The 23,344-nt window shown below is 43.4% G+C and overlaps 1 protein-coding gene across 1 annotated transcript in view; it reads right to left on the bottom strand.

The window, feature by feature from the left end:
- Window positions 1-23,344, bottom strand: part of VAPB (VAMP associated protein B and C) — a 54,420-nt gene that overhangs the window by 30,323 nt on the left and 753 nt on the right. The window lies entirely within an intron of this gene.

The raw sequence follows: 23,344 nt of genomic DNA, 5'->3' as shown, positions 1-23,344 counted from the left end.
GAGAGAGAGGGAGAGAGAGGGAGAGAGAGGGAGAGAGAGGGAGAGAGTGTGTGTATCTATCAATCTATAAACAGACAGATACTCATTCAGCAAGGAGGAAACTACCTTGTGGATTACACTAGCAAAATTAAAATCTCAGGCTGCTTTCTCTCCTCTAGAGATGCTCAGGGTATGAAAAATCAATTTGATATGGGCTTAACTTAAATATAAATTAAGAAATCAATATTGGTGGAAAGGAAGAAAGGAAAAGGGACTCAATTCTAAAATCAAATAAACTACAGCCAGTTCTGCTATAAAGCTTATTTTCAAAACGTGAATTTGTTCCAATGTGATTGATGTGCATATTAGGGGGACAATCGGAGCATAAAACGAATTTCACATTTGCTTATGCGTGATTTTGTCTGCAAGAAACGCTAGATGAACACAGAAAACTGCATCCCCAGCTGAACCGAGCTGCACAGAAATACACAAAATACACCCCTATACTAACACGTCAACCACCTGACAACGCCCTCAGTTCACTGGTGGGTTAGGAGCCACACCCAGCCATACCTGGTGTTACAACTTTCTGCTCGACTTCAGGAAACCCTCCTTCCTCGACTTCACAGTAAATCACACAGTGCAGCTCCGCCGACGCCCACTTCCACAGGTCCTCAGGTGAAGTGCCAGATGGACTGCAGTATTTATACATTTCCTACCCGTTTAACGGTGTAAAGCTGTGCTACTACTTTTATTAGGTTCCTATCTTTCTGTGTGTGTGTGACTGACAAAGTTTTTGACTGCTGGGCACCTAACCCCAGGTCCCCCTCCTAAGTCCTGTGGTTTTTACTGTGCTTTTTTGTATGGTATGGTGACTTGAGGAATGTACGTGTCGCACTATGGCAGAACTGGCTATACTACTATCCTGCCTCGTCACTGCTTCAGGGTCACGTGGACTGAAAGCTATTCTCGTTCCATGGGCAGTGACACCTTCAAGGAGAAAATGCCTGAAGAGATTTCTCCATTTGCTTACCTTTCCAACAAACCCTGCCTCTGGCCCTCTGGCAGTCCGGCTGGAAGCCATGAGAGGGAGGCACTATTTGGTACAGTTGCTGCCAGACGTCAGGAAAGGTGGAGTCTTTGGTATTGCATCCCACCTACTGGCTCCGTCACAAAGAACCCTTTCTCTACACTCAACATCATCTCCTTATGGAGAACTAAAAGCTTACACAGGAAGGAAGGTCCCCTGTGGCCCAAGAGGACTTTCAGCTACAGTGAGGGAGAGCCAGATGCTGACAAGGCTCCACCCTGTGTCAAGTGTTTGGCATCGAGGGAGAAAGTGGACACTTGGTGCTGAGGTAGTGCTTGGGGGATTGTGGAGGCAGCAGCTCTTCGTGGCTCTACCCTTTCCCACTCTCCAACGCACGCAGTCTGGCCCAAGCGAAGAGGGAGCAAGTCTGACCCCCATTAAGTCTCTTTGCTTGCTTAGGGTGGAGATTACTTCAGCAATGGTAAAGAAAAAAAGAACAGCTAAACACAACCAGAAAGCAATTAAACACATGCACACACACACAGGCATCAACGGCATGGGGACCACAACCACCACGTACACACACTCCCTGGCCCTCACGTGAAAACTGCCAGTCACAAGAACTCCGCATAAGCACAGCTCCAGCTCAAACAGCCTCACAGTGCTGGGGGAAAGGAGAAGAAATCAGACACGCGTGTGTCTACACAGAGACCCCCCCCACCCCGAAAAGGGGGAGCCTCCAATACAAAGCCCAGGGAAAAGGTGCTTGCTGCCAAGCTGAAGGGGCTTTGTAAACTACCAGGCCTCAGAGTTTTCCAGATATAAGCTTAAAGCTATTAGTTTCAACAATATTCTGCCTCAAGAACACGGAAGCATCTATCAGATCAGAATGCCAAGAACGCATAATGGTCCACAAACACACCCAAAAAAGTATAGATTTTTCTAAGGTGGGCTAATGCACACCGAATGCAGAAAACGGGAGGCCAGCATGGTCTCACTGTGAGGAAATTAATACTCAATTATTTACAACTCAGTTTCCAGCGTCTCTTCCTCCCTTTCTTGCCTCACGAAGTTGAGGGGAGGGGACTAAAGTTAAGTATTAGTTTATCCCTTACATTGACCTTTCACAAAAATAAACCAAATTTAACAGTAAACACTAAGGTGTTTTGGAAATTCCCCCAGTTAACGTATTACATAGCGATCTAAACAGTGTTTCAACCTATATGAATCACATAAAAGGTAGTCTAAATTATTGAAAGAAAAACAGTATTTGTAGTAATAAGCAGGATAAAATAAACATCCCAGATTTCTCCCTCAACACTCAATTCTGGGCCTTTAAGTGTAAGAGATTTCTTGGGCTTACATAGATTTTTATTTGTAAAACTCTGGAAGAAACTATACTGAAAATATATGCAAGTGAACAGCAACACTGGTAAAATAGCCAAGTCTCATGACTAAAACTCAAGATGTTTTATAAAAATAGCCAACCCCCTTCTCCCCACCCCAGGCAATTTACTCTAAGAATTTTATTGAAAATAAACTCTACTTGATTTGAGTAATTATAGGGAATAAACCATGTTAGTATTCTCCTTTTCCCCTGTATTAATGAATTAGAATACACAAAAACCTCAATAAAAATGATCTAAGGGCTTATGAGCATCATTCAGATTTTTACTAGTCACAGTCATTTCATAAAACTGCCATTTCCATTAAAGCATTATGTAAAAAATGGGATTTTACTATACCAACATGCATATTTATCCCAATGAATTTCAACACTGCTTACAAAGTACAGAGTCAATTTTACAAGTAAAATTTCCCCCAAAAGTTAGACTTTTCCTTTAAGAGGTGAAAAGAATGATCTGGTGTCTCTAGAACCGCAGTACATACTTTCAATCACTTTTCTTTCTATTCTTCAATTCCTTATTTTAGATAACGTTTATACAAAACTAGGAACTAAGCATCTAAAACGTGAAACAGGAGGTTGAAAAGAATGAAGCAACATGAATTTGAGAGAAATTAGGAATATTCTTAACTTGAACAATGTTCTTTATGCCCTATACTATGCATATTCATCTGTGAAACTTCTTGTGAGTTTGACAGATGCTCATGAATAGCATTAACTAACTGGAATATGAACCCTTTGACATGCTCTAAAAGGTATGTATGGTATAAACCATTTCCCCCAGCTACCCAGCTTGGCTTACTGTCATTGTAAAGGATGTATTTTAAGACAGTATGAAGAGCTAGAACTGACCTGTCTTAGAAAGCAAATAATACAATGCCAGCAGAAATACGCATAGCATTAAAAGTGAAAATAGGAATGGTTAACTTTTTAGTCTTAATTACAAAAATGTAGCCTTAGAATTATAAAGTGCTGGTTTAAAGGTCAAGGAAAGAAGGTCACAATCTAGCAAACTTCTCAACAGTAAGGGGTCAGGTTCCAGGTATTGAAAACTTTGTCAAACATGGCCGGAAAGATTTATCAATCAGGAAACACAAGAGCATTCTGTGGAAAAAGCATTTCATTAAATCCTTAAACATTTTACTGATCTTTGTATGGTTTAAGTACTTCTTTTCCGTAATCGTTCATTCAGAGCTCCATAGAGAAAAAGACTTTAACAAAACTCTTCCTTTCAGGAAACGCAAATTCCATTTTTACAAAGAAATAACTTAAGAGTTCAGGTCCCACCACAAGTGGCCAAGTGGTTAAGTTCGCGCACTCCACTTCAGTGGCCTGGGGTTCGCTGGCTCAGATCCTGGGCGTGGACCTATGCGCGCTCACCAAGCCATGCTGTGGAGGCATCCCACACAGAGGAGCCAGAATGACTTGCAACTAGGATACACACTACGTACTGGGACTTTGGGGAGGGAAAAAAAAGAGTTCAGGTCCCAATGATTCTAAAAGGTAACAGTGAAAGCTCCAAGTGAACTAACTTAAAACTCAATCGTGGCCTTACTTATGTGTGTAACCTCAAGCATATCAGGTCACCCCATCTGTAAATAGTAGGATACACTTCTTTAAGGGGTTAATATATCATTTTATTTTTACTCAGCAATTCAACTAGAAAATAAAGACACAAAATAAAAAACACATGAAACTATAAACTCCTAGAAGATAACATAGAAGAAAATCCAGATCATCTTGGGTTTGGTGATGACTTTTCAGATACAACACTGAAGGCACAATTCATGAAGGAAATAATCGATAGGCTGAAATTCATTAAAATTAAAAACACCTAACAACATCAAATGCTGGCAAGGAAGTGGAGCAACAGGAGCTCTCACTCATTGCTCTTGGGATGCAAAATGGTCTGGACACTCTGGAAGACAGTTTTGCTGTTTATTAAAAAAAAAACCTGAACATCCTCTTACCATACAATCCAGCAATCGCACTCCTTGGTATTTACTCAAAGGAGCTGAAAACTCATGTCCACACAAAAACCTGCACACAGATGTTTATAGCAGTTTTACCCATACTGTCACAACTTGGAAGCAGCCAAGATGCCCTTCAGTAGGTGCATGGATAAACTGTGATACATGCAGACAACAGACTATATAATCCAGCACTGAAATGAGCCATCATGCCATGAAAATTCAGACAAGGAGGAATCTTAAATGCATATTACTAACTTAAATAAGCCAATCTGAAAAGGCTACATTCCGTATGATTCCAATACTGGAAAAGGCAAAACTATGGAGAAAGTAAAAAGATCAGTGGTTGCCAGGGGTTAGGAGGGGAGGGATGAACAGATGGAGCACAGAGGATAGTTAGGGCAGTGAAGCTATCCTGTGTGACTCTATAATGGTGGACACGTGTCATTACACATTTGTGAAAACCCACAGAATGCACACCATCAGGACTGAAACCCTGATGTGGACTACAGACTTTAGGTGATAATGATGGTCGACATGGATTTATCAATTGTCAATCTATCACTCTAACGCTATACGTTGACAGTAGAGGAGGCTGTGCCTGTGTGTGGCCAGAGCTATACAAGAACTTTGTACTTTCTGCTCAGTTTTGCTGTGAACCAAAAACTGCTCTAAGAAATAAAGCTTTTCTTTTTCCTTCAAAAAAAGAGGAAGGGGCAGGCCTGGTGGCGTAATGGTTAAGTCCGCGCGCTCTGCTTCGGCGGCCCTGGGTTCGCTGGTTCAGATCCTGGGCGCAGACCTAGCTCCACTCATCAGGCCACGCAGTGGCAGCGTCCCACATAAAGCAGAGGAAGACTGGTACAGATGTTAGCTCAGGGCCAATCTTCCTCACAAAAAAAAGAGAGAGGAGGAAAAAGAGTATTTGGCCTTATATTAATTAAACTTTGGTAGCAACCCCAAACATTTCTATATTAAATATTGTGATTTTGAAATATATATTATATATAAATGGGTAAATAAAATATATATAAATGAATAAAGATGCTTTGTTTTGCAGAGATTGCTCTCCTTCCTTTTCCTGGAGTTCATGAAATTCTGGTGTTACGAATATATATTCTCCCTTTGTAATACATGTCTTGATGTAGCTACAATACTTTGAAACGCAAACTTGTATCTGTTACCAAGTAAGTTATATACCAATTTGATATATAATATATCAGGTCTCAGCTTTCCAGACATAAACTTCAAGTTATTAGCTCCCCATCAGTTTTTTTCACTCCACGTAAAAAGAGCTGTATTATTTTATATTCTTGCAAACACAATTTAGGTACAATATCTCTCCTTTCTTCAACCTTCCAAACAACAAGTTACGATATTTCACTTCAACTCTGAAAAGATTACCTTCTGGGAAGGTAATAATCTATCTCCAGAAGCCTAGGTGTGATGATGGATTTTGTTAAGACGATAAAATTATGCTTGAGGTTTTGATACAATAGACCCTGTATGGAAAAGCATATTAAAATGGGGGGAAATGGACACTATAAAGTAAAATCTGCTGGCTACCTTATAGACGTATCTAAAATTTATTCTGTGACAGTCTATTTTCATTAAAGGTATCCTATTGCTTCCTGCTTTCCCAACCCATCTGCAATGCACCAATAGTCACATTATTTCCTTTCTTGTTTATGTACGTCTTCCCCTTCCAGAATAGAAACGCCACGAACACAGAGACTTCTCTGTCCCTCAGTTCACTACCGATTGTTAGCATCAGAACACTTCCAGACGTACAGCAGAGGCTAAATTTGCTGAATGAATGAATAAACGGCCATGCCATGCTTCTATCTACTTTAAATAGTGCTTTTATTCTTCCTGCATCCTCTTGTAGGCACAACCAGGCTCTGGGTGAGTGAACACTGAAACCACTGCTGCTCCCTCTCCAATATGACCACGCTTTTCATCTTCAGCACAGGACTTACCGTCAACTGGTACTTCACTTGTTCCTTTCCTATTTCCCATCTAGAGTAAACCTCCACATGAGAGGAGGCTGCACCTGTGCTATTCATCACTGGATGCCCTGAGCCTAGAACAGTGCAACACACGTAGTAAAAGGACCCAATAAATGTGTGTAGCATGAGTGCATGCCACACTTCCTCAGACGCAACTCAACTCAGATTCTGGCACATTTCCTATAAACAGATGCCTACTCCGTAACTTGGATCTGAAGTCATGATAAATTTGTGCTGTTCATATACAGGTTGAAGGTATTAAAAATGTTTACCTGTGTCAATAATGCTTTCATCACGATTATTCTATGATAATTTTGTTTAAAGTTGCCCCCTCTAAAAAATGAAAAAAAGATATCATAGTCAAGATATTGAAAGAAGGTAAGCTCTAAAATACCCATGAATTCAAGAGTAAGGACATTAGGAGAAGTTTTTTCAAAAAATCTATTTTCTTGACTGAATTGTTGGCTTATATATTAAATGAATGCTTTAGAAACAAAAATAAAGTTTCGCAACCAATGTGTTTTTAACGGCAGACACTGGATTCCAATATTTCAGCAGAAAGCCTAATTGTGTAGCTCTTATTTTGAAATAGCCACACATAAAAAACTCTGCACATAGACCCATAACTTTCCTGAAGAAATCTTGGACTGCAAAGTGTTCTAAATTAATAAAGCAGCCTCCCTGATACCCTTGAGAGACAGCTAGCGACGGAGAAACATCACCCCCATTATTAGAGCAAGACAGATCAACACCAAGGACGCCGTCGAAGGCACACTAGAAGCCAGCACGACTGAAACAGCCCACACCCATCTTTCAGGCTGCTTATTTCACTCACTGGTTTTCTAGCTCCTTTGGAGCAGAAAGAAATAAAACTCAGTAGGCCACCAACTCCACGGGTGGGAAAACCGGACCACAAAGCACTCTATTGTAGTCTAAGAATTCAATACATCAAAGTACTATGGAAGCCTAAGATCAAACTCAGGAAAGCTACCCAAAAAGACATAAAGCTAGCCTAGGAAACTGAAAGATACTTGTAGCTTATGTTAACAGATAAGCAATTATTATTCAGAGTATATAAAGAACTCATTAATAATAAATGCGCTAAATTCTTATGAAGGAATACTATAGAACAATTGAAAATAATGAACTAGATCTGTATTTCATCAATAGATGGGTCTCAAAAACACGTTAAGTGATACATAAACTATGATACCACATTAAGCAATATAGGAAAAAAATGGAAATAGTTTACATACATTCCTCTGGAGGGCAAAGAAAGAGAGGAGCAGGAAAGGGCAGATATGGAGGGCAGAAATGTCTTCAAATTCCTAGTCAGGTTTAATGAGAAATATTTAAAACAAGTCTAACAAATTAATAACATTTAGTTATTCTGTATTTGGGTGTATATTCTATTACCACCCACATAAAGAAAGCTACGTATAGTTTACGTAAGATCCAGACAATGTTCTTTTGAGAGAATTTCTTCTTGCCCAGAATGCCTTGTCTATATAAAAATACTGGAATCCTGAATTGTGGATTCCATTATACCCACCATTATACCTACCTCAATAGCCACTCTTATGCAATTTGTAAAAATCAAGGTTATCATTGAAAACGTGTTTAGAGTAGCAGTGGGCTCATTAATTCAAGACAAAGACCCAAAACTAAACTTGTGACAAAATCTATTAACAAGAACTTTGAAGACTAGAAGCCCTTACCCGTCTAAAGAGAAATACTATGACTACTACTCTCTAATGCAACACTTTTTTTTTCTAAACAGAAAAATGGCTAAAGGTATTATATAAGAGCTGAAGCTTCATACATCCTATCTATATTCAGCACTAAGATTATAGTACACAGTTGACGATTATTTTAAGGTAACAGCACACCTGACTGGTATGAGTTTTATATATCAATTCTAAAAGAATCTCAGACTATTTAATAAACTGAATTTTTTCAATACAAAATCTTTATTTCAGCGACTAACAAACATTTAGTAATTTTTCTCTATTTAGAAGACCAAAATTTGTAATTAGTCTTCACAAAAATAAACAAAAAGATAAGCAATATTCTACTCCAAATAAAATTCTACCTAAATGGAAGAGTGGCAAAACTTGACATTTTTTTCACACAGAGCAGGAGGGCTCAAGACAGATATTATGTCAAGTGAGGGAGATGAGTGATAGGAGAGCAAGGGGTCCTAATTTCTCATGGTCACAGGTGTGGTGTTAACTTTACTGAGTTACAAATGAACAGTTCAAGTCAAGTGCATAAAATAACTCTCAGGAGAAGTAAAAACTTCCCCAAAATGTTCAGTCTTTAGGGGAGACGACAGACAGCACGTGAAAAGCGTCCACGTCAAAAGCAAGACATCCCAATGCACAGCAGACACACAGGAAGAGAGCAAAGCACGCTTAGCATTCTGCACCTTTATGGTCCAACCTGAATTATCACTTTGTGAACAATGAGAAATAGCAGAGTGCGGTTTATCAGTTAGCATGTAATCTGCTCTGGTTTCCTTTTCAATAGAGAACCTAAGTGGCTATACCAGTGAAAAGAGATTATCAACCAGGTCAGCGGCTTCTTAAACAAATTCAACAAGAAGCCAGGGAAAAAGGCTGTGAGACTTGGATGAAAAATATCTTCTATTTTCCTCTTTCTCTGCCTTTGGAAATCATACTCATTCTTCAAAGTTTTGCTCAAATGCCTTCTCTTTTGGAAAGGCTTACCTAATCTTTCAGTCCGAAAAAATTATTCCTTCCTATACTGTGTTCTAACAATAAGCTGATGATGGCCAAATTTACATCCGCAGCCTGACCCTCTCCCCTGACCTTACTTGTAGGTGGACTAAGCCTCAAATTTATCACATCCAAACAGCACTATTGAGTCCCATTCCCCTCCCCTAAACCCACAGCTCCCACCTCAGGAAAAGAAGCCACCGTTCAGCAAACTGCTTGAACCAAAAGCAGTCACCTTAGTTTCTTCTCTTCCCCTCCCACTGCACATTTAACCCATCAGCAAGTTCTGCCAGCTGTACCTTCGAAACAGATTTGGAATCTGAGCACCTCTCGCCACATTCTCTCTGCAATCGCTACTCTGGTCCAAGCTGCGGACTCTTTCATACTCGTGGCCTGGATTATTGCAGGAACCTAACGGCTTCTACACACACCACCACTCACACACCTCCCATAACCTACTTCCCCACACCAGCCTCGGTCATTTGAAAATGGACTCTTGCTCAGAAGACTCTTCATCGCTTCCCATATCACAACAAAATCCAAAGTCTCTCCCGTGGCCTGCCCACCAGGAAGGCTCCTCCTCCTTCTCTGAGCCCATCTCCTACTGTGCCACTCCATCACTTCACTGCAGACACAACGACCTTGCTGCTCCTTGAACATACCAAGCTCATCGCCACTCTAGGGCCTTGCACTTGTCCTTCCCTCTGTCTGGAATGCTCTTCCTTCCAATGCATGCATGGCTCACACACTCACGTTATATAGGTCTCAGTTCAAGTATCACCTTCTCAGGGACATGGCCTTCTCCAATCACGCTCTTTAAAAGAGAACCCAGGCGCCAGTTCCGTGGCACAGTGGTTAAGTTCGGCACGCTCCGCTTTGGTAGCCCAGGTTCACAGGTTCAGATGCCAGGCGCGGGTCTACACCACTTGTCAGCCGTGCTGTGGCAGCAACCCATATATAAAGTGGAGGAAAACTAGCACAGATGTTCACTCAGGGCTGGTCTTCCTCAAGCAAAAAAAGAGGAAGACTGGCAACAAATGTTAGCTCAGGGTGAAGCTTCCTCAACAATCAATCAATAAAACAAAATGCGGTCCATTAAAAAAAAACAGAACCCACTCCCAAACCCCTTTATCCTGCATTCCCCTCTCCCCATTTAGCACTTACCATTATCTGGCACCATATTATATGAATTTCCTGTCTTTTTATTTAATTCCCATCTTCCCCACCAGAAGATAAGCTCCATAATGCAAAGATTTGTCAGTTTTTTCATCTCAGTCTCTCAAGTATCCAGAACCATACTTAGCACATTGTAGGCATTCAATAAGTAACTGATGAATGGTCCCCATACTGTGCTAAGCCCTCAAGCTAGAGAGATGATACTTCTCCTGCCCAGAACCCTGAGAAGATAGAGTAAATATACTTGCAGAACCATTCCAGAACCCAACCAGAACTAAGAGGTAAGAATCTCTGGGATTGAGACTCTGGAATGACATATCTTGAAAAAAAAATCATCAAATTATAACAACATTAGTTAACATTTAACAGTGCCATGCCTATTTTCGGCACTTTACGTGTATCTGCTCCTTTAATCCTCCTAACATTCCCCACAGTGAAGAATCTGAGGCACCGGGAAGTTAAACCCTTTATCCAAGGTCACGTGACTTTTAGCAGCAGATCCAGGATTCACATCCAGACCATTTGGCCCTAGAATTCAACTCGTCAGTGCTGGGTAATGTACTACCTCTCACTGCATTGAATACCATATTAAAGCCCATGTATAAAGTCCTATGTAAACACAGGAGGGTGGGGAGGCGAGGAGCCGAACATGGAGGGAAGTCCTGGAGTTTGAAAAGATGAAGGGAGGTATAGACTGAGCTGCAAAGGCCCTGGGGAACGCAGAGTGTGGTATGATCGCGTGCACAGCCCTGACAGGGGACATCACATGGTTAGAGCAGAAAGGGTCTGAGAGGAGTGAGTGAGAAATGGGACAAAAATCATGGCTGCTCACGCTTTTGAGAAACTTACAGTTTAAGTAAAAATAAAGTGTACAAACTGATTACCTTAATGCTATACAAGTCTCCAACAAGGTCTACATGAGGAAATGGAGGCAGAATATTAAAAAGGATTCTAGGAAGGGAGGCGTGAGGAAGGAAAATGAGTTTCCCTTTTCTGATCACGGACTCTTAAAAGTATTTACTGCCTCAAGCAGCGTTCGCTATAAACCAAAGATAAGAATATATGTACTCAACGTGCGTCTGTGAGAGTGTGTGCGTGTCTGAGTGTTTGTTACTCTAAACAGCTTGTAAATATTGCAGGTGTTTAAAATGGAAAATAGAGGCCAGCCCAGAGGTGTAGTGGTTAAGTTCACACACTCTGCTGCGGTGGCCCAGGGTTTGCGAGTTCGGATCCCAGGTGCAGACCTACACACTGCTCATCAAGACATGCTCTGGCAGCATCCCACACACAAAATAGAGGAAGATGGGCACAGATATCAGCTCAGGGACAATCTTCCTTAAGCAAAAAGAGGAAAACTGGCAACAGATGTTAGCTCAGGGCTGCTCTTCCTCGTACAAAAAATAGGGAAAATAAAAGCTGAGACTGTTTTAAAAAAAAAGGGTGGGGGCCTGTTTTTAAAAGGCTTTGATTCTGGCCTAAGAATGCTGAACATTAACCTGTAAGATCTAGGGATCAGTGAATGTTTTAAAATAAAGAAATGACACAATCAAATTTCAATTTTAGAAAAATAACTCTGAAAACTGTATACAGGATAGCTTGAAGGGTGAGGGAAGTAGGGAGAAAAATTAAAGACAGAGCTGGGACATGGGGCAATAATCCCAAAGGGAGAGGGCCCATCCTCAGGATCCGGGACTGGAATGGAAAGAAACAAAGGGGCCCAGGAGACGCTGCTGATTAAACGGACTGACGGGATGTGAGGAGAGGAGGAAGAGGGAAGGAAAGATGAGCGCAGGATTTCTGGCTTACCCAATTGGGTGCAAGGTCCATTCCCAAGAAATGGAAGACACAATCAATGGGAACAAGAGGACAAACCCCGAATGCAGTGTAGAATGTGCTGAGTCTGATGTGCTTTCATGACAACCAGGTAGGCAGGGATGTCCAATAGGCAGAGAGCCTAGAAATCAAAAGATCTGCTTGGAGATACTGATTTGGAAGTTTTCTGTGTAGAAGTGAGAGCTGAAGGTACTATTAATGAGATAACATAAACAGAATGGTTAAATGAAGACGACTGAGGACAGAAGCCTGGGAAATGTCAATATCCAGTAACAGAGATGATAAAGAGGTGGGCAGAGGCCAGCCCCATGGCTGAGTGGTTAGGTTCACACGCTCCACTTTAGCGGCCCAGGGTTTCGCCCGTTTGGATTGTGGGCGCAGACCTGGCAGCGCTCATCAAGCCATGCTGAGGCAGCATCACACACAGCAGAACTAGAAGGACCTGCAGCTACAACATACAACTATGTACTGGGGGGCTTTGGGGAGAAGAAGAAGAAGAAAAAAACATGATTAACAAAGAGGTGGGCAGTTCACCAGATGTCAAGGACAAATGTCATAAAGAGAAACCCGATGCACTGAGAGGGTTTCAGTGGAGGGGGAAGATCTGAGAATTGAAAAGAAAGAGAAGACGTAAACCAGTAACTGAGACTCATTGCTTCCAAAAATTCAGTTGTGATGGAAGACTAGATGTTTGCTCAAGTCAGGGAAGATCTGAAGGAATGTGATTTCTTTTTAGGAACGGGTAACTTAAGCATGTTTGTAGGCACGGGGAAGAAATCAAGCAGAAGAGAAATCTGAGACATCAGAAGCAGAGAGGCTGACTAACGGAGCAACGCACCATAAGCGATGAGAAAGGAATGGAGTAAAGAGCACTAGGTGAGGAGGCAGTCCCGACTGCGAAATAGGAGGGAGGGATAGGTGAAAACAGAGGTTTGCAGAAGACAGGAACGGTAGCAGCACTTGGGAGGAAACTTTTAAATATTTTCTGAGTAAAATACACTGTCCACGTAGATCAGCTCACACAGCGGGCCTCACTGACGGGTTTCACCACTCCTTGTCACAGAAAGCCGTCTTCTCTCTTTTTCTCCTCTCTTCTTTTTCAGCATTCTTTGACCCAGACACCATTAACTCCCTGAGAACCTGCCATGTGCCATGCACTGTGCTAGGCACCGGGATCTGGGGATAAAAGACACAGTCCAAAAATGGCAAAGGTATCGCTGACTAAAGGGAAAAGAAGTCAAGTAGCCAAACGTAACCCACTGTAGCAAGGTCGGGGCCCAGGGCACAGGCACCCTGAGCGTCAGGAAAGTGACCTCAGAGCAGCGAGCTGTGTTGAGCCTTGAAGGTAAGTGGGAGGCAACAGTGAAGCAGGAGGAGGACTGAACTCATTCTGAGTGGTAGAAACAATATATGCAAAAGCCCTGCCACCAGGGAGAAGGGAAGGCTGGAGTGTCAGCTGAAGCGTGAGGAAAGATGATGCTGGAGAGATAAGGGCAACAGGCAGAACGATTTCCCAGGTCTTGTTAAAGAATTTAAACTTTACTCTTTAGGCAAAGGGGAGACATTTAATGATTTTAAGCAAGCAAGAGATAAGCTCAGATTTGCATATTTGTAAGTGGCATCAGTATGGAGAGGAGAGAGAGGACTCAGACAGGAAAACAAGTTAAGAAGGCATTATAGTCATCCAGGGGAAAATGAGACAGCCATAGTGAGGACAAGGAAGAAGGGGCAGATCTGAGTCATGGAGTCTCTGCGTTGGTCGACTGTGGACGTGGGTACTATTCAAGTGAGATATATGCAGGAAGAGGAGGTTTGGAGGAAAAAGGAGTGGTGAGGAGTGTAGTTTGGGGCACGCTGCATTTGAAGTACCTGTGGCCCTATATATGGGCTTGGGTCAGGCCTGGGATCATCTGTAAGTGATGTTAGAAGCCAAAGGTACTGGCAGAAGAGCTCCCCAATGGGGAAGAAGGAAGACAGAGGGGGAAACAGAAAGAGAGAGACGGAGAGAGGAGGAGCAAGAAGAGGGGGAGAAGGAAAATCTGTAACCCTCAGCATTATCAACGGAACTCCACAAGAAGTGGGCAAAAGTGGCCAAATGGGTGGAAGAAAGCCAAAAGAGAGTGATGAGGGAGGTAAAGGGAAGACTGTCAAGAAGCAGGATAGCAACAGGTGTCAAATGGCACAGAGAGTACACACAAGGTGAAGGAGGAGGCAACAAGAGCGTCAGCCCCCGTGACCTAGCGGTTAAGTTCAGCTTGCTCTGCTTCGCAGCCTGGGTTCAGCTCCCGGGTGCAGACCTATACCACTCTGTTAGCAGCCATGCTGTGCTGGCAGTCCACATACTAAAAGAAACAGAGGAAGACTGGCACGGATGTTAGCTCAGGGTGAATCTTCCTCAGTTAAAAAAAAAAAAAAAACCAAGGATATGTGTAGTAATGAAGCTCCTGGGCAATGAGGTTAGGAGCAAACGAGAAAACGGAGATCTAGACTACTGTTTCCAGAAGCTTGCTAGGATAAGAAGGAAAGTGAAGAAAGAAGCTAGAAAGGGCAAACACAACTAAAAAAACAGTTATTCTTTTTTAAAGGTGTAAGAGACAACACTCAGATGTTTACTGAAGACGACTAATCACCAAAGCTGTGTTCAGTGCTAAGGTATGTAAAGAAAAAAGAAACAATCTTGCTCTGAAGGAGAAAAGCAACAAAGGCATTCATTTAAAAATAATAATAAAATAAAATACAAAGACCCAAATGAACTGATCAACTTTTCTCTGAACTTCCCTGGATGACCTCTCATGTTTCTTCCACCTCTGCCATTCTCTGTGAGATTAGAGGTCAAGTGGGCACCCACAGTAAACCGTGGTCCTCCTGTCCCCAAACCACACGAGAAGTTTTGAATGAGTTTGTCTGCAGATTCTCTAAGGAGTGATTCATGGCTTTCCTTCATCCAATTAGCAAAGAAGTATCTGACTTGAAAAAGGTCAAAAAGCACAGATTTAGACTTTCAGAGCAGTCCATCAGGATACATTTATGTGCCAACAAATCAATCCGACCAACAGAATCAGAATTCAAATAAGCCTCCACAAGGACAACCTTTGGTTTTTCGGCAAATCCCTCTTTTTATTCTTGCGTATGCTTCTATCTCAAATGGTCATACCAAACATTAAAAATATGACCAAGTCCAGGGTTGTATCCCTTCTTTGGGGTTACCAGGAGAAGAAAACGACGGTAAGAAAAGAATATATTCTATTAGCCACTCCTGGGAAAAACTAAAGACATGATACCTATAGGAGCCTGCATTCTAGCAGGGAAGACAAAGCAATGAGTTACAGCAGCACACGGAGAGTAAGACATCAACAAGATATGCAGGGCCGGCCCAGTGGCACAACGGTTAAGTGTGCACATTCTGCTTTGGCGGCCCAGGGTTCACCGGTTTGGATCCCGGGTGTGGACATGGCACCGCTTGGCAAGCCATGCTGTGGCAGGCGTCCCACACAGAAAGCAGAGGAAGATGGGCACGGATGTTAGCTCAGGGCCGGCCTCCTAGGCAGAAAGAGGAGGACTGGCGGCAGATGTTACCTCAGGGCTAATCTTCCTCAAAATAAATAAATAAATAAGAAAATCAAGGGCCTTCCTAGTCAGCACACTCTAACTAGTCTTTTAAGGGAAGAAAAACAGCCAACATAATGATAAAAACCATGGTTTGCAGTCAGACAGATCTTGGTTCCAATCCCAGCTCCATCTTTCCTTCAGGTTCATAACTTAGGTACCTTAGGTTGGATCTGAGGGTCCTAACTGAGGCTCCACTTCCTAGGCTTGCTGTAAGAATCAAATAAATGAGCTCTTATAGAAAAATGCCTCGCACACACCATAAACTCACCAAGTCACAAATCTCAAATGACACCTTCCCTGTGAAATCCAAACCCGGAAGCGGAATTAACACAGCTTTTTCTAGCTCCCAATGGGGGGCAGCCCGTAAGTGTCCTATATCCATATTCTCTTCTCTCCCCTCACCACCCAGAGGCTGGAAACTTTAAGGGTCAGAACTCCTCCCTAGTCCCCAACCCAGTGCCTGGCCCATAGGCAGCTTTCAGTATGTGGTAAGTGAACCAGTCCTCAAGAGGGCTTCTGTCCGTGAAGAAACCTCAAAGGATAAGGTGTGGAAAAGGAGGAAACCCGAAATCGTCCCAGTTTGGGGGAATGATGACTTCCCAAAGTATACCTCATACAGAAAAGAACAGTACTTTTTGTTATTCACCTTCAGTTTCTCTCTTTCAGTATTTGAGAACTCTCTAGCTATACATTAACACCCTTCTTTGTTTCTCTGCCTAAGGCAGTGGCCTGTCAGGAGCACTCAGAACTAAGGGCTTTGCAGCCCCACGTGTAGTTAAGACGGCGCCTACACAGCTCATTTATTTTAGACATTCCTATCTTAATAAGCACCCTTTCAAACTTCTCTAATTCCCACTTTACAAATCTGCAAACCTGTGAAATCTCCACCACACACAAGTTTCACCCTACCTTCCAAAGATTCAATAGAAGAACTGCAAATTACTCGAAAGTTAATGTTTTTTAAATACAGAGAATCATGAAACACCACCAAAATCTGATATAAAAAGTGAATATTTACAAGGTAAATCAAAGAGTGCTTTGGAGTCATCAACACGAATTTTCAAAGAGTATGGTAAGAAATCTCTCCTAAAAAACTTCCACAAAAAATAACTCAATTAATTAATGTTCTTAACACATTATCCTGACAGCCACTAATATTTCCTTAATGGTTATAAATTCTCTGCCTCTCCGCCCCAAGAATGAACTCCATTATGAGTTCACTCTAAAGAGCTGCTAGTGATACACTAGAAGAAATGGGCTTGGGCACTAGACAAACCTGGGTTAATCTCTGCACCATCGTTTATCGTGTGGCCTCATCCAGGGGCAGGCTACCTAACTACTGAGTAACTCACCTCACAGGACTGCGAAGGGGATTAAACAATAAGATAAAGAACATAAAGCATCCAGCACAGTCCCTAGACTTTGCCGACTATCTTCCAGAAATTAAGCATTTACCTTACGCACTGTTCATTCTGGCCTTATCTTTTCTTTCCCCTTATGCAGCAAAATGAACATCGGCACCCACTACAGCCACTGGTTTTAACTCCAGACCCAACCCACTGGAGGGGGTCAAGGAGAGTCCATCAGTTCGCCCCTTACAAACATGCCCTCTGCTCCTAGTTCCCTAGGGCCAGTTTTCTGTTCCTCTCCATTCTCTTAGCACCCTCCAGCCTTTAAAGACAACCCAAGGAACTTACAGTCGTAAAGGTTCCAAGCCACATAACAAGCAATTCAAATCTAGGTAAATGGTCCGGGGGCCCATTCCACTGTCTTAAAGTACAACCCAAAAGATACAAACAACAGCCCCAATCTCTCTCTCCCCCAAAATATGTACTTCCCGAACCCCCTTCCCAGACAGGCTAAGGTTATAAGAGCCTACTGAAATGCCAACTGTATACTAATTCAAACACGTTACAGGCATCGGTAAGAACACGTGCCCAACAGCAGCACTTCACGTGCCCACACGGGTGTGCGCGCACACACAAACCAAAGCCTCAGTGAAGACATTACCTGACACAGACAAAGAGAAATACTAACCCAGTCGAAAACCCTTCTGAAAGAATGAAGGAAAATTCCAGGAAGGTATTTCTAGCTTTACAGTTTTGTACAATTAATGCCAAAATATTATTAAAAGCAAGCCCATCAAGAATTTTCCATGGGACTATATGCCATTTTCTTATCGATTTCTTTTTTCCCATGCAAGGGGGGAAACCCTATAGCACATTAAGACATTTGTTTCTGTTAAAACAACACATTTAACATTTTGAAAAATATACTCTGGAGATAGTTTTGCCACATTGATATTTTCTAAAATAATCTTAAAATGACTGTCAAGTTCAGTAACTTTGTTTCTGTAACAAAGCTCTTTAAATAACTCTTGTTTTTTTTTTTTTTTTTTTAAAGATTTTATTTTTTCCTTTTTCTCCCCAAAGCCCCCCGGTACATAGTTGTGTATTCTTCGTTGTGGGTTCCTCTAGTTGTGTCATGTGGGACGCTGCCTCAGCGTGGTCTGACGAGCAGTGCCATGTCCGCGCCCAGGATTCGAACCGACGAAACACTGGTCCGCCTGCAGCAGAGCGCACGAACTTAACCACTCGGCCACGGGGCCAGCCCCTAAATAACTCTTGTTTTTGTAAATCCAGCAGCCCCGGTCTGTGAGGTAAAAACTTCAAGGAATGCACATATTCACTGAGCTAGGGCTAAAGCAATCCTGGATATGCTATGTTGACAACAGCCTGAACGCAACTTGTTTTTAACACAATCCTTGTTGCAAAATAACCATACAGAAGGCTTTTATTTTATTTTATTAAAGACACTCTATGGCAACTTTGTCTTGACTAATGGAACTCAGCCCTCTTTGTGTTCTTCTTGTCATCTTGCTGAAGGCCGTGCTCATTTGTTCCAAATCATGGTCCCTCAGGTGGGAAATTTTTCAAATACAAATGGGGGATTATGAGGCAATCTTGGAGATCATTCTTTATGTAAAAATTCAAGTTTCAGGTTCTAAAAATCAAGCCTAAGGGTAGTGTTAGAGTGATAATCAATGTCTTCTATTCCCTTGACTCCTTTCCTCATTTTCCACTACTTAGTGATAACACTGCCCAAAGTTCTCAGTATTTTGCCTTCAGCATTGGAAGGAAAGATGCTATATAATTTTAATAAGTAAAAGATAGTGTAAATGTTTAAGAGTTCATCTCTGTAATAAGCATCAATTCAGACTGACTATTTTAATAAATCCACACTTGGATGCAAAGCTACCAGGTAATTATGAAGGTAACTGTAATGCATGTTACAATCACACACATCAAGAAACTAGCACTACTTTCCAAATATAAGCACATGGCCAAGAACTATCCATTTTTTTCCCCTAAGGAGTTAACTATCAAGAAAAGTGGATAAAAGAAAGTTAACTTCTGGTTCACATTTTTCTCCCAGGAACAAAAACTCAAAAATAAATAGCGTAATCTATGAAGATTTAAGTTTGACTAAAGCTTAGTAAGTTTCATGCCACTTGCTTTTGATGAGCAAGCTGGTTAATAATTAAATAAATGAAGATAATCTATTCAGGATGGATTTAAACTACTACTATAAAGAATCTTAAGCAGACTGCTGACATTCTGTTGTGCTGTGAAACAGTCTGCTCCACGTGATCATGAAATGTTAAGGAAATCAGTGCTATTCCAAAGCTAAAGAATTAATCCTGTAGCTAGCACCTGAAAGATAATTACTGCATTGAACTGACTATATCTGCAGGGTTTTATATTTTTTAGCTTCCTAAACAATATTAAATTACACACTAAGGGGGTGATTCTAAGCATGCTTTCCTTATCCAAATGATAGTGTTCCTAACTTACCTACCATCTATAGCCCCCAAGTTCCTACTATTATCTCCCCAAAGCGGTAACCAACCACACCAACCCACTGGTTCTATCCCACCGGAAATCCCTACTGACCAACAGCAGGACTCTGAGACTTCCTGAAGGCCACTGGTTTAGTCTCAGAAGAAAGCAAGGGTGAATGAGTCCACAGAGGGTTTAAACCTTAAGCATCCTCATGAGCTAGTTAGTTAACAGACCACTCTCACCCGACATATCACTGGGGGGCGGGGTGGAGGTGGTGCTAGGATGTGAAGAAGGATTAAGAGTCCCGGACAATGACAAAAAAAATAGAAGGCATTCTATATACCACAGACGGAATACGATGGAAGGGGAGGCAGAGGAGAGAGAAAGAAGACAAGAGAGAGAAAATGCCCTGAAAGTGACTCATTCCGAAAGCCCTTTGAGCTGGGCGGCAAGTGGGACCTCAGAACAAGGAGATGGAAAGAAAAGGACTAGGCCTTGGAAGTGAGAGAAACAGAAAGAGTGACAACGCAAAGCACACATTCCACAGGTTTCCAAAAACCCTTCACTCTTTCAGAAAGGTCCCCCAATCCAAAAGAGCTCCCACTGTTTCACCAAGGCAAATGTCACAGTGTTGTGCTTCTTTCAAGAGGCCAGTAGTCTTTCGCCTCTGATACCTGCCACAATGTAGACGGCACTTTCTAAAAGACTGACCAAGGCCATGCGAGTCTGTGTTCTCTTTTCTTCTTAACATCCTTGAATTCAACATAATTACACAAAATGCCCACACTGAAAAAGAATCCAACATATACAATCCCATATCATCTTAGGCTGCACTTACAAGATGATTATTTTCCTTTGGATGACAGGCATTTGAATTATCACCTGCTTATTAAGCAAAGTTAGCTTACAAATTTGATTCATCTAAGTGAACCACCCCAAGTCAGAGTCACCACTCTGAGTGACTTGGAAGAGACGTTAAATATGCCAGTTCTGATCCTGAAATGAATGATATCTATACAGCAAGCCAGGGCACTGAGCCTCTATCCTATTTCATGGTCTTAGTGCTCAGTTTGAAACAAACAAATCTCATAAAGTGGTTTACACATGCCTGAATACGCCTCTTCTGAAGTCATGAGCCAATAGCCTTCAGCAGTGGGACACCGCGACTTCTCTCGGACCACTTCCCTAGCAAAAATATCCAGTGACTTTGCCCATCATTACTTCGGCCAACCCAGGGCCAGAAAAATCACTCTTCTCTTCCATATCTTTCAGGTAAAGAAGTTGAAATGATGAAGTCAGTTGTCTAAATACAACCACCAATCTCTGTGTAATATTGTGCATTTACAAAGCACGGCTTCTAAACAGTAACAAAACTTTCTACAGGAGGCAAGGCAGACATGAGCGGCAGCCCCATGGACTGACGAGTGATCCCAGGCTTTGGGGAGTGAAGTGGTCAAACATCTCTAAGTGAAAGAAGTGGGACAAAAACTCCAATTTCTCAAATTAGTGCCTCTTTCCATAACATCACATTAGAGAAGAGCGTATATACTGCAGGTGGGGGTTGAGGTTGCAAGGGATCGATCAAGGAAGGACTAGCTGAGAAGCAACACAATTTGCACTTGGACAGTGGCTGCATCTGCACACAGGTGGCCTCAGAAGATCTGACTCCTGTCTACTAGCAGCCTCATCTTCCTACTTTGCCTTGCAACCAACAAATGCTCGTTGCTGCTGTCATGCAGACCTTCTAGTGGCATCCCAAAGGAGCCCAGTCACCTCAGCCTTTGTGCCTCAGTACATGCAATTTCCTCTGCCTGACAAGCTCCCCATCCAGATATTTCTTCTTTTAGCCTGCTTCCATTCGACCTTTAAACTCAGCTCAAATGACACCTCTCTCAGGAGCTGACCTCCTTCGTGCTGCCGGAGCACTCAGGATCACCTTCTATCACTGCACTGTCCTGGCTCATTCTGTCATCTGCGCCCTTCCCTAAATTTCAGTGCTGGGGTAGGGTGTTGAGGGAGAACGGGGGCACACATATGATGTGACTCATCCTTTCCTGGTACCTGACACATGGAGCACTCAGTAAACGTTTGTGGACTAAATGAATGAATATGCCAATTCCCAGGAGTGGCCAAGCCACAGGCTTCCAATGTCAAGAACTTCAGACAACTCAGGTGGAAACCATCATCTTCCACAATCACTTTAGCAACCTGGACTCCTTTTCCAGCCTGGCTCCTCTAGGAGGCCATGAGAACGTCACGCAAGCTCAAAGACTGTCATGGAGTTTAATCCATGTTAGGCTTTTGTGATTTTTTTTTTAAATTTTTGTTTTATTTTCATTTTAACTACAAGACTCTTGCTTCTTTATGCATCTGGGGTCATTTCAGATTGTTCAGCTGAGAGGCAAAGTTCTAGACAGCTACAGTTCTGGACTATCTCCCAGGGTCAGAAAACATAATTGTTAAGAGGGTGAGCTCATGGGGCTGCCCCGTAGCTAAGTGGTTACGTTCCCACACTCCACTTCGGTGGCCCAGGGTTTCACAGGTTCGGATCCTGGGCACAGACCTAGCACAGCTCATCAAGCCATGCTGAGGTGGCGTCCCACATAGCAGAACCAGAAGGACCTACAACTAGAATATACAACTATGTACTGGGGGGCTTTGGGGAGAGGAAAAAAACAGGGTGAGCTCTAAAGCCTGGGCTCAAATGTGCCATTTGCCAACTGGGCAACTTTGGGTAAGTTATCCTACACTACTTCCTGCCACCACATATACACCGGGGTGCCTCTGGCCAACATCCATTCCCCAAATATCTATTGAGCACCTGATGTGGGCCAAGCGCTGGCCATCCGACCTCACGCATACTCGCACCATGTCGGCCGGTTTTATTTCCTTCACAGCACTTACCACCATCTGAAACGCTGCCATTTGCTGGTTTGTCTGCCCTGATTAGCAGGCAAGCTCCATGAGGGCAGGGGACTCGTCTGTCTGGTTCGTTCCCTGTCTCTCCAGTGCCAAGCACATGACTACCAGTTACTCAACACATTTGAAAAGAAGGAATCAAGTCACACAGCTCCCTACTGTCTCACGGGCTCATATTGTGGAGGAGAAGGGGGGGAAAATCATGAAAATCGTTACAAAGGGCCCCGGCTTGCCCCCAGCACAGCCGCGCACCAGGCTTCCTCTGGCTCCCGTTCCAGGCTGCTCTGGGGGGAAGGCCTCTCAGCCCCCCGCAGCCCCCCAGCGCACGGACGCGAGCAGGGGCACGGGAAGACAGCAGAAGGCAGGTCAGCCCGTCCCCTCCCCGCGCCCGCGGAGGCGCCTGCGGAACCTCGGCCCCCGACACGTGCTGGGCACGGAGCAGAGCGACGACCGGTCCTGCCCGCATGGAGTTTCCCTTCGAGCGCCGCAAGCCGGCACACAGGCGGGAAAGGGTGCTCGTGGGAAGCGAGCGCCGCGCGGCCCGCGGCCGGGCGCCGTGACAGGGGATGCCCGCGGGCGTCCAGGCGGGCGGGGGCCCAGGGCAGGCCTCCCCGAGGAGCTGACATCTGACCTAAGCCCCCAAGAGGGCAACCTCGTGGAGCGCAGGGAAGAGCCTTCCCGGCAAAGGGGGCGCCCACGGTTGTGCTCGGGAGCGGACGGCCCCGGGCCGGACGGGCGCCGCCAACATGTCCCCGGGCCCGGCGGCACGAGGGCTCGGCGCGCGGCTCGGGAGGAGGGGCGGCGCGGGGCCTCCCGGCCCGGGGCGCGGGCGGGCGG

The sequence above is a fragment of the Equus quagga genome, chromosome 12, assembly GCF_021613505.1.
Source record: "Equus quagga isolate Etosha38 chromosome 12, UCLA_HA_Equagga_1.0, whole genome shotgun sequence".
Classification (NCBI taxonomy): Eukaryota; Metazoa; Chordata; class Mammalia; order Perissodactyla; family Equidae; genus Equus; species Equus quagga.
This window is presented reverse-complemented; position numbering and strand designations above follow the sequence as displayed.